A 10,038-nucleotide genomic window follows, 5' to 3' on the forward strand; every position below is an offset into this window, starting at 1 on the left:
GTGGGTGACCCGCAGGAAGGGGGCGTAGATTCTGCGAAAAGGGGCGTACCTTCTGCAGAATCTACGCCGGAAGTGGGTGCAGATACCTGTACTGTACAGGTATCTGCACCCCCCTCCCCCCTGAAAGGTGCCAATTGCGGCGCCGGAGGGGGGGGAGTGTTCCAATGAGCGGAAGCTCCATTTAAGGGTGGACCTCCGCTTTAAACAGAGGCAAAGATGGCAGCTTCCTTGGCTGAAAATGATAGGGGAGTTTACTTCCACTTTAATAATGACATACATTTTAAGGCACGTTTCAAACTTGAGACTTAGGCCCCTTTCACACTGGGGTGGGAGCGGCGTCGGCTATTTTTAGCAGCACTTTACCGTCGTTTTAGCGACGGTCTGCGGGCGCTAGCGGGGTGGTTTTAACCCCCGCTAGCGGCCGAAAAAGGGTTAAAACCGCCCGCAAAGCGCTGCTGCAGCGGCGCTTTGCCGGAGGTATTGCTGCGCTGTCCCATTGATTTCAATGGGTAGGAGCGGTTTAGGAGCGGTGAATACACAGCTCCTTCACCGCTCCAAAGATGCGGCTAGCAGGACTTTTTTCACTGTCCTGCCATCGCACGGCTCTAGTGTGAAAGCCTTCCGGCTTTCACACTGTAGTGAAAGGGGCCGTTTTTTTTTAGGCGCTACACAGGCACTATTTTTAGCGCTGTAACGCCTGAAAACCGCCCCAGTGTGAAAGGGGCCTTATGCCCCGTACACACGATCAGACTTTCCCAACAAAAAAAACGTGGAATTTTGTTCGAAGGTTGTTGGCGCCAACTTGTCTTGCCTACACACGGTCACACAAATGTTGGCCAACAATTTACGAATGTAGTGACGTACAAGGCATACGGCGAGCCGATAAAAAGGAAGTTCAATAGTCATGTGATATCTCCATTAGGAACGCTAGTTTTACAAAACCGAGCGCTTCCGGCTCGTACTTGATTCCGAGCATGCGTGGACTTTTGTGCGATGGACTACACGCGGTCTGAAAGTCCGACGCCAAAAAATTGTTGGTGGGAAAATTTGAGATCGATAATAATCTGTTGCACTAATCCAGCAAATACCTGAATCGATATTTAGCTCGCAGCAGGGCTTCTATTCCATAGCTGTGCTTATCCTGGTCTCAGCGTGCAAAAGCATCACTTCCGGTCTCCGTGAAGCCAATCCCTGACCGGTTTCGTCACTACGACTTTGTCAAAGGGGCGTGCTAGTGTGGAGCACCGTGTGGAGGAGTTTGTGTGAAGTGTACTTATTTTCCATCTATACTCACTGGAGTCACCCACTACGGCCCTTTTTATGGACTATTTTACCTTCTCAATCTCTGCTTTGCTTAGAGCACAGGAATTGTTTGATTAATTTCTAGCAACAGCGATTGATCAATTTTGTTTATTATTATTCATGTGATTTACGTGAGAATATATATGAATCTACTATGTTAATATGTAGAGTTGATGGGAGCGCTGCTTAGATTATTTTGAATGAATTAATTTACTTGAGTAGATTGATAATCACTTATGATCTGTTTATCTATTTTTTGTATATTTTAAAGTAGCTGCTGTCTCGGGTGCAAACCTATTATTATTGTAATTTTATGTTGAGTTTTGAAACTTTTTACCGCCGAGGTTTGAGAAATAGAGGAAGCGCAATTTTGAGATTTTCTCCCCTATTGTTTAAATGGGAAAATTTGAGAACCTGCTAGCCAACATTTGTTGGTAGAAACTCCGACAACACATGTTTAAAGCGGAGGTCCACCCTAAAATGGACCTTCCGCTCATCGGAATCCTCCCCCCCTCCGGCGCCACAATTGGCACCTTTCAGGGGGGAGGGGGGTGCAGTTACCTGGATAATCCAGGTAACTGCACCCACTTCCGGGATAGCTCTCTGCGGAAAGGGGCGTAGATTACGCCCCTTTCCGCAAGTGCCCGCCCCCTTTCCGCAAGTGCCCCGCTGCCTGCTGGGAAGCACACAGATCCCAGAGGCAGCGGGGACCGTCCTTATTGCGCAGCGCGACTCGCGCATGCGCAGTAGGGAACCGGGAAATGAAGCCGAAAGGCTCCATTTCCTGATTCCCATACCCAAGATGGCGGTGGCAGCACCCGAGTGACGATCTAGAGATCGGCTTCGGGTGCCGACATCGGGGGCGCGCTGGACAGGTAAGTGTCACTATTTTAAAAGTCAGCAGCTGCAGTATTTGTAGCTGCTGGCTTTTAAAAAAAAAAAAAAAACGCGGAGTCCCGGCGGACTCCTGCTTTAAGGGAGCGTACACACGGTCGGACTTTCCGCCAACAAGCTCACATCCAACATTTGTTGTCGGAAAATCCGATCGTGTGTACGGGGCATTACCACCTTTATTTGTTTATAAATGTTCCTCTAAGTTTAGGTTGAATTGTGCAAATAAAAAAGACAGTAAAAGCCGAAATGTAAGAAACTGTATATGGGAGAAGGAACTGTTGTTCACCTGTGGCCAGATTTACAATTTGCTTAGGGATAATTCTTTTTTTGCCCTTCCAGTCTTCTATAAAAATTCATCCAAATTTATGAACACAAGCGATCTTATGGGGTCCACACTATAAATGTATGTACAATTCTCACCTTCATATTGCACTATACAGTAAGTGGCTGGCACGGATTGCATTTAAAAAGGTTCTTTGTTGTGTGTAACTTAACATATTGCACAAATGTAATACTTTGTACTCTACTTGGCAAATCTTCGTCACATGTATTATAAAGATAAAATTGCACAATTGTAATTGCTGTTTTGTGTAGTACACTATGATATCTGTTACTCAATGATGACTTACTAAAGACTGATTTTACTTTTGCATATTTTTCACATTTAAATAATTCAGATCATCAAATACATTTTAATATTACACAAAGGTAACCCTAGTGAATACAAAATATGAATACTGAATGTCCTAGAATCCATGGTACCCACGTTAAAGGAGTTGTAAAGTCAGAAGGCTTTTTTTATCTTAATGCATTCTATGCATTAAAGCGGAGCTCCACCCCAATTACTAGTCCTACGTCTATGTGATCCCCCCACTTCCCTAATCGCTAGATATCCCCCTTACCTTGCTGATGTCTTCTTCTGTTTTCTTCTTGTTTCAAATTTCCTGCCTCTGGAGATTCCAGAAAGGGGCGATGCTGCTGCAGAAATGGGCGGGGCTTCAGCGGCAGGTCAGTTCTTCCTGTCGGCCGCAGGGGCTCCTGGGATTGTTGTTTTTTTTTTTCCAGGAGTATCTGCGGCGCCTGAGTTGTTGTCAGCGCTCGAGCGGATTGATCTGCGCATGCGCGAGATCGCAGATCTTACGGGCCGTGCATGCTGGGAGATTAGGAGGACTGTGTCCCGGAAGACAATGCCTTTGGGCTTCACATGCCCATAGGCAAAATGGAAAACGTCTGGAGACATTTTTCTAATGACTTTAGGCGAACGAAAAATGGCTGCAAGACACTTTCACATCATATACAAGTAAGTAACCTATTTAGAATACTTACTTTTGAAGATTAATGCGGAAAAAAAAAAAAAAAACTGCGGTGGAACCCCGCTTTAAGATAAAAAAAAACCTTCTGTGTGCAGCAGCTGCCCCAGCCCCCCGCCCCCCCCCCCCCCATGCCTTGTACACACGGTCAGAAATTCAGATGGAAAAGGTCCGATTGGATTATATTGTCAGAAAATCCGATCGTGTGTGGGCTCTATCGGACCTTTTCTGTCGGAGAGCAGGATCTCAAATTTTCAGACAAAAAAAATCCGATCTGACTTTTTCTGATCGTTTGTAGAGAATTCCGATCGGACAAAGTGCCACGCATGCTCAGATCAAATTTACAAGAGCAAAGCTATTGGCTACGTCATCACGTTCCGAACTATCAGGATTTTCCGACAACTTTGTCCGACCGTGTGTATGCAACACCAGTTTAGGACAAAATCCGTTGGATTTTGTTGTCGGAATGTCCGACCATGTGTACAAGGCAATACAGTTTTTAAATGATGATTATTAAGGGAAAAAGCTGTCCAAAATGACCTGGCCCTATGTGAAAAAGTAATTGCCCCCCCCCCCCCACATGCTAAATCACGAATGAACTGTGATTAACCATATTTTTTGGAAAGATTAGTTAAATTTCACTTGCAAAACCCAGGCCTGATTACTGCCAGACCTGTTGAATCAAGAAATCACTTAAATAGAAGCTGTCGCACAAAGTGAAGCACGTTAAAAGATCTAAAAAAGCAGCACATCATGCCGTGATCTAAAGAAATTCAAGAAAAGATGAGAACAGTCTGGAAAGCTTTACAAAGCCATAAGGCTTTGGGACTCCAGCAAACCATGGTGAGAGCCATTATCGACAAATGGAGAAAACTTGGAACAGTGGTGAACCTTCTCAGGACTGGCCAACCAAAATTACTTCAAGGGCACAACATCGACTCATCCAGGTGGTCATAAAAGAACCCAGAACCACATCTAAAGAACTGCAGGCCTCGCTTGCCTCAGGTAAGGTCAGTGTTCATGATTCAACAATAAGAAAGAGGCAAAAATGGCTTCCATGGGAGAGTTGACTATAAATAACGCAAAAGGCTCATCTCCCATTTGTCAATAAACATCTTGATGATCCCCAAGATTTTGGGCAAATATTCTGTGGACTGATGAGACAAAAGTTTAACTTTTTGGAAGGTGTGCGTCCCGTTACATCTGGCATAAAGCTAACACAGCATTTCATAAAAAGAACATCATACCAACAGTGAGACATGGTGGTGGTAGTGAGATGGTCTGGGGCGGCTTTGCAGATTCAGGACCTGGACGACTTGCAATAATTGATGGAACCAGCCATTCTCAACCAGGGTTCCGTGGAACTCTGGGGTTCCTACAGAGGTTGCTAGGGGTTCCCTGAGCTGTGGCTGATGAATCACTTTTTTTTTGATGATGCCTACAGAGTTCAAGGTTCAACATCACTTAGTAAAGCCAGCAGCATGACACAAAATATCTTTTTAGATGTCTTTAAGGGTGGCATTCTGAGAACAACTTTAAGGGGAACATTCTTCCTATTGATCACCAATATAAGGAGCATTATTCCTATTGACCCCTAATTAATTGGTTTTTAGTAAGGGTTCCTCGAGACCTGAAAATTATTTTTGGGGTTCCTAGGGTATGGATGGAACCATGAATTCTGCACTCTACCAGAAAATCCTAAAGGAGAATATCTAGCAAGCAGTTTATGACCTCAAGCTCAAGCGCACTTGGGTTATGCAGCAGGGCAATGATCTGAAACACAACAATAAGTCTGCCTCTGAATGGCAAAAAAAAAAAAATACATACCGTATTTATCGGCGTATAACACGCACTTTTTCCCCCTTAAAATCGGGGGAAAGTCGTGGGTGCGTGTTATACGCCGATCCCCACTGTCTGCGAGTCTAAAATACTGAGCGCCGCCAAAAAATACCGAGCGCCGCCGAATAAGACAGATCCGACTGCATGGCTCCGCTCGTAGTCCCGCCTCCCTGCTGTTTCTGGAGTGAGCGCTGCCGAAAAAGACCGAGCCGACTGTACTGTGTACTCGGCTCGACTACGAGCGGAGCCAAGCTGAATACTTAGTAGAGTCGGCTCGGTCTTTTTCGGCAGCGCTCAGTCCAGAAACAGCAGGGAGGCGGGACTTCGAGTGGAGCCGAGCAGTCGGCTCGGTCTTTTTTGGCGGCGCTCTGTCTTTTTCGGCAGCGCTCGCTCGGTCTCTCTCGGTGGCGGGAAATTTAAACATGGGCAAGGCTGCAAACGGCGCTGGGCAAACTGCAAATTACACTGGCAAGCTGCAAATGACACTCTGCAAGGCTGCAAACAGCGCTGGGCAAGCTGCAAATGATGGTGGGCAAGCTGCAAATGACACTGATCATTCTGCAATGATGGACAAGGCTGCAAATGCACACTGATAAGGCTGCATTGGCGGGCATTTAAATGTAAGTTTTTTTTCCCTTAAACTTCCCTCCTAAAACTTTTTTCCTTAAAATGCTCTCCTAAACTTGGGGTGCGTGTTATACGCCGGTGCGTGTTATACTCCGATAAATACGGTAATTAAGGTTTTGGAGTCAGGACCTAAATCCAAATGAGATGCTGTGCCATGACTTTAAACAGGCCATTTATGCTGGAAAACCCTCCAATGTGGCTGAATAAAACAATTCTGCAAAGAATAGTGGGCCAAAATTCTTCCACAGCGATGTGAAAGACTCATGGCCAGTTATCGCTAATGCTTGATTGCAGTTGTTGCCGCCAAGGGTGGCACAACCAGTTATCAGGTTTCGAGGGCAATTACTTTTTCACATAGGGTCGGGCAGGTTTGGATAGCTTTTTTCCCCTTTATAAATGAAATCATCATTTAAAAACTGCATTTTGTATTTAGTTGGGTTATCTTTATGTAGCATTAACCACATAAGCCCCGGACCATTTTGCTGGCCAAAGACCAGAGCACTTTTTGCGATTCGGCACTGCGTCGCTTTAACTGACAATTGCGCGGTTGTGCGACGTGGCTCCCAAACAAAATTAATGTCCTTTTTTTCCCACAAATAGAGCTTTCTTTTGGTGGTATTTGATCAACTCTGCGTTTTTTATTTCTTGCGCTATAAACAAAAATAGAGTGACAATTTTGAAAAAAAGCACATTATTTTTTACTTTTTGAATTGAAAATTCTGTGTTTCGGGCAATATTATCTGCTCATATTCAGCAAAATGCTTCAGAACTCATTGGACGGCGCTTCACAGTGCCGATGGACAATGGCCCAAAGCATACTGCGAAAGCAACCAAAGAGTTTTTTTAAGGAAAAGAAGTGGAATGTTATGCAATGGCCAAGTCATTCAACTGACCCGAATCCGATTGAGCATGCATTTCACTTGCTGAAGACAAAACCGAAGGGAAAATGCCCCAAGAACAAGCAGGAACTGAGCAAAGTTGCAGTAGAGGCCTGGCAGAGCATCACCAGGGATGAAACCCAGCGTCTGGTGATGTCTATGTGTTCCAGACTTCAGGCTGTAATTGACTGTAAGGGATTTGCAACCAAGTATTAAAAAGTGAAAGTTTGATGGACGATTGTTAAACTCAGGGGTGGACTGACAACTCATGGGGCCCCCAGGCAATAGGAGATTATGGGGCCCCCAGGCAATCAGATATTATGGGGCCACACAGTATACACAAAGACACACACACAGTATACAATCACACAGTATACACATACATGTACACACAGTATACACAGACATGTTTCTATTGGCTGAGAAGGTACTGGAGAGGTGGGGCAGCTAAAATCTCTGGATTTTTAGACCAAAAGGATGTCGGTAAGGGAAATTCAGAGACAGATGTAAAAAAAACACAGATTTTTGCATAATGTCCCTGGTTTTACTGAGGCTGGCAACCCTGATGGGGACCCCTAGTGGCATGGGGCCCTCGGGCAGTGCCCGAGTGGCCCAATGGTCAGTCCGCCCCTGGTTAAACTGTCCCATTACTTTTGGTCCCTTAAAAAGTGGGAGGCGCATATACAAAGTGTTGTAATTCCTACACCGTTCACCCGATTTGGATGTAAATACCCTCAAATTAAAGCTGAAAGTCTGCAATTAAAGCACATCTCGTTTCATTTTAAATCCATTATGGTGGTGTATAGAGCCAAAAAGATTAGAATTGTGTCGATGTCCCAATATTTAAGGACCTGACTGTATATGTACATGCGACGGTCGGCAAGTTGTTAAAATTAGTTTGATGATCTGAATCATTTAAGTGTGACAAACATGCAAAAAACAGGAGAAGAAGGCAAATACTTTTTTTACAGCTCTGTAGAAGAATTTACAGAGGCGCATAATCACACACAGAGGTTGGACTTGATGGACTTGTGTCTTTTTGTTGACCTCACCTTCTATCTATGTGTGTAACTATGATATCAGTTTATGGCTGCAGCCTAATCTTTTCCATAATATAAATTATCTCTCTGTTTGTATTTTTTTCTTCCTCAAAACTGGAATCCATTAAATGGTTATATAGAAAATGTAAAATAATCAAGTAAATCTAAACTTTAGACAGATAAAAAAGACATACAATCTACATTGTATCTACATCTACATGTACAACCATTTTTTTTAATCTATACTAGAGAAGGGTTAAAGGCTTTATCACCTTTGACCAATTGGGGAAATATTCCATCACTTTCATCCAATACCTCAAAAGTGATATTTTGGTTTTTTTGGCGGACCCGTGTAGCTTGACTCAGCTTGTGGCTTTTCCTTTATGTCATGGATACGCCAACAGTTAGATCTTCCTGCCATAATTCTTGGAGTTCCCGCCCCCCCCCCCCCTGGAAGATTTGGGTTTTCCTATCCACCTTTGTGTGTTCCAACTCTTCCTATTACATCCTGCCTAATCAGGGGCGGACTGACCATTCGGGCACTGCCCGGGGGCCCCATGCCACTAAGGGGTCCCATCAGGGTTGCCAGCCTCAATAAAACCAGGGACAGTATGTAAAAATTGGTGTTTTTTTAAAAATCCAAATATTATAGCTGCCCCGCCTCTCCAGTACCTTTTCAGTGTGTGTATAGTTACATAGTTAGTAAGGTTGAATAAAGACACCAGTCCATCCAGTTCAACCTAAGTGAGTGTCTACAATTGTCCCTATCCCTGTACATTGCACACTCACATTGGTCCCTGCCCCCAAGGAGCCCACAATCCAAGGTGCCCATTTATATACTAGGGACAATTTTGTACTGAAGCCAATTAACCTACCTGCATGTCTTTGGATTGTGGGAGGAAACCGGAGTACCTGGAGGAAGCCAACGCAGGCACAGGGAGAACATGCAAACTCCAGACAGGTAGTGTCGTGGTTGGGATTTGAACCAGTGATGCTTCTTACTGCTAGGTGAGAGTGCTAACCACTACACCACTGTGGGGGGGGGGGGGGTGTGTGTGTGTACGTGTGTGTGTCCCCATAATCTATTGCCTGGGGGCCCCATAGTCTCCTATTGCCCGGGAGCCCCATGAGTTGTCAGTCCGCCTCTGTGCCTAATATAAACTAAATACAAATCCAGCAGAAATGGTGGAAAGTTTTGGGTGGACAAACCCTTTAAAAATTAAAAAAATAAATCAATGGGAGGCCGAGCTTGGGAAACAACTGGACCCGGAGGACTGGCAGATTATGACCACTGCACTATCCAAATGTAACAAGAACGTCCTCTTCTTGGAAAATGCGTATAAAGTGTTCTATAGGTGGTACTACACCCCGGCCAGATTAGTGAGCTTCATCCCGTCCTATTCCCCCTTATGCTTCCGTGGATGCTCTCAAGAGGGTACAATGGCGCACATCTTGTGGACCTGCCCCAGGGTACGCAGACTGTGGGTCAGAATATATGCGCAAACCTTTTCAATACTTCTATAACGAGGGACCCTTTTGAGGACCTTTTATGGAAACCGATCACAGAACTTCTGAACGCCAACTGGCAGCACATATGTTTACTGCCACTAAACTGACCATAGCACGGGCCTGGGAGACCCCGGCCCTCAGCTTGGCACCATGTTATTTTGAAGAATCCACCTCCAATTTGTTTACTTTTGCAAAACATGATGTTAAGCTTAATGACCTTAATGAGTTTAATAATTGTAGGCAGCATGCTCCTTTACCTCCCCAGTGGGCAGCATTCAGCAGAAATGATAGTGGATGTGACCTCTGGGGGACATGATATACATATGAATTCCACCTCTATTTAAATATCAATTTACATATTAATACCGCCACTATTTACATATTAATGCAGGTTATTTACATGTAAACACAGGGTTTGCAGGTGAGTCATGGCAATAGGGCAGAGCTGGGCAGCAGCAGCTTTAGTTTACACTGAGATATCGGGGCACAGCACGGGACTAAAACTTCAAGGGATAAGGGAATTTAAACTGGGGTAGTTGGCAAGCTGCTTTGGGCCCCACTACAATGATGGGGCCCAGGGCAGCTGCCCCTTTTGCCCTGCCTTAAAAACGGCCCTGATATTAATGACATGCTCTGCCA

This window comes from Lithobates pipiens, unplaced genomic scaffold (assembly GCF_037356315.1).
Source record: "Lithobates pipiens isolate NorthernLeopardFrog02 unplaced genomic scaffold, aLitPip1_a1.2 Scaffold_27, whole genome shotgun sequence".
In the NCBI taxonomy this organism is placed as follows: Eukaryota; Metazoa; Chordata; class Amphibia; order Anura; family Ranidae; genus Lithobates; species Lithobates pipiens.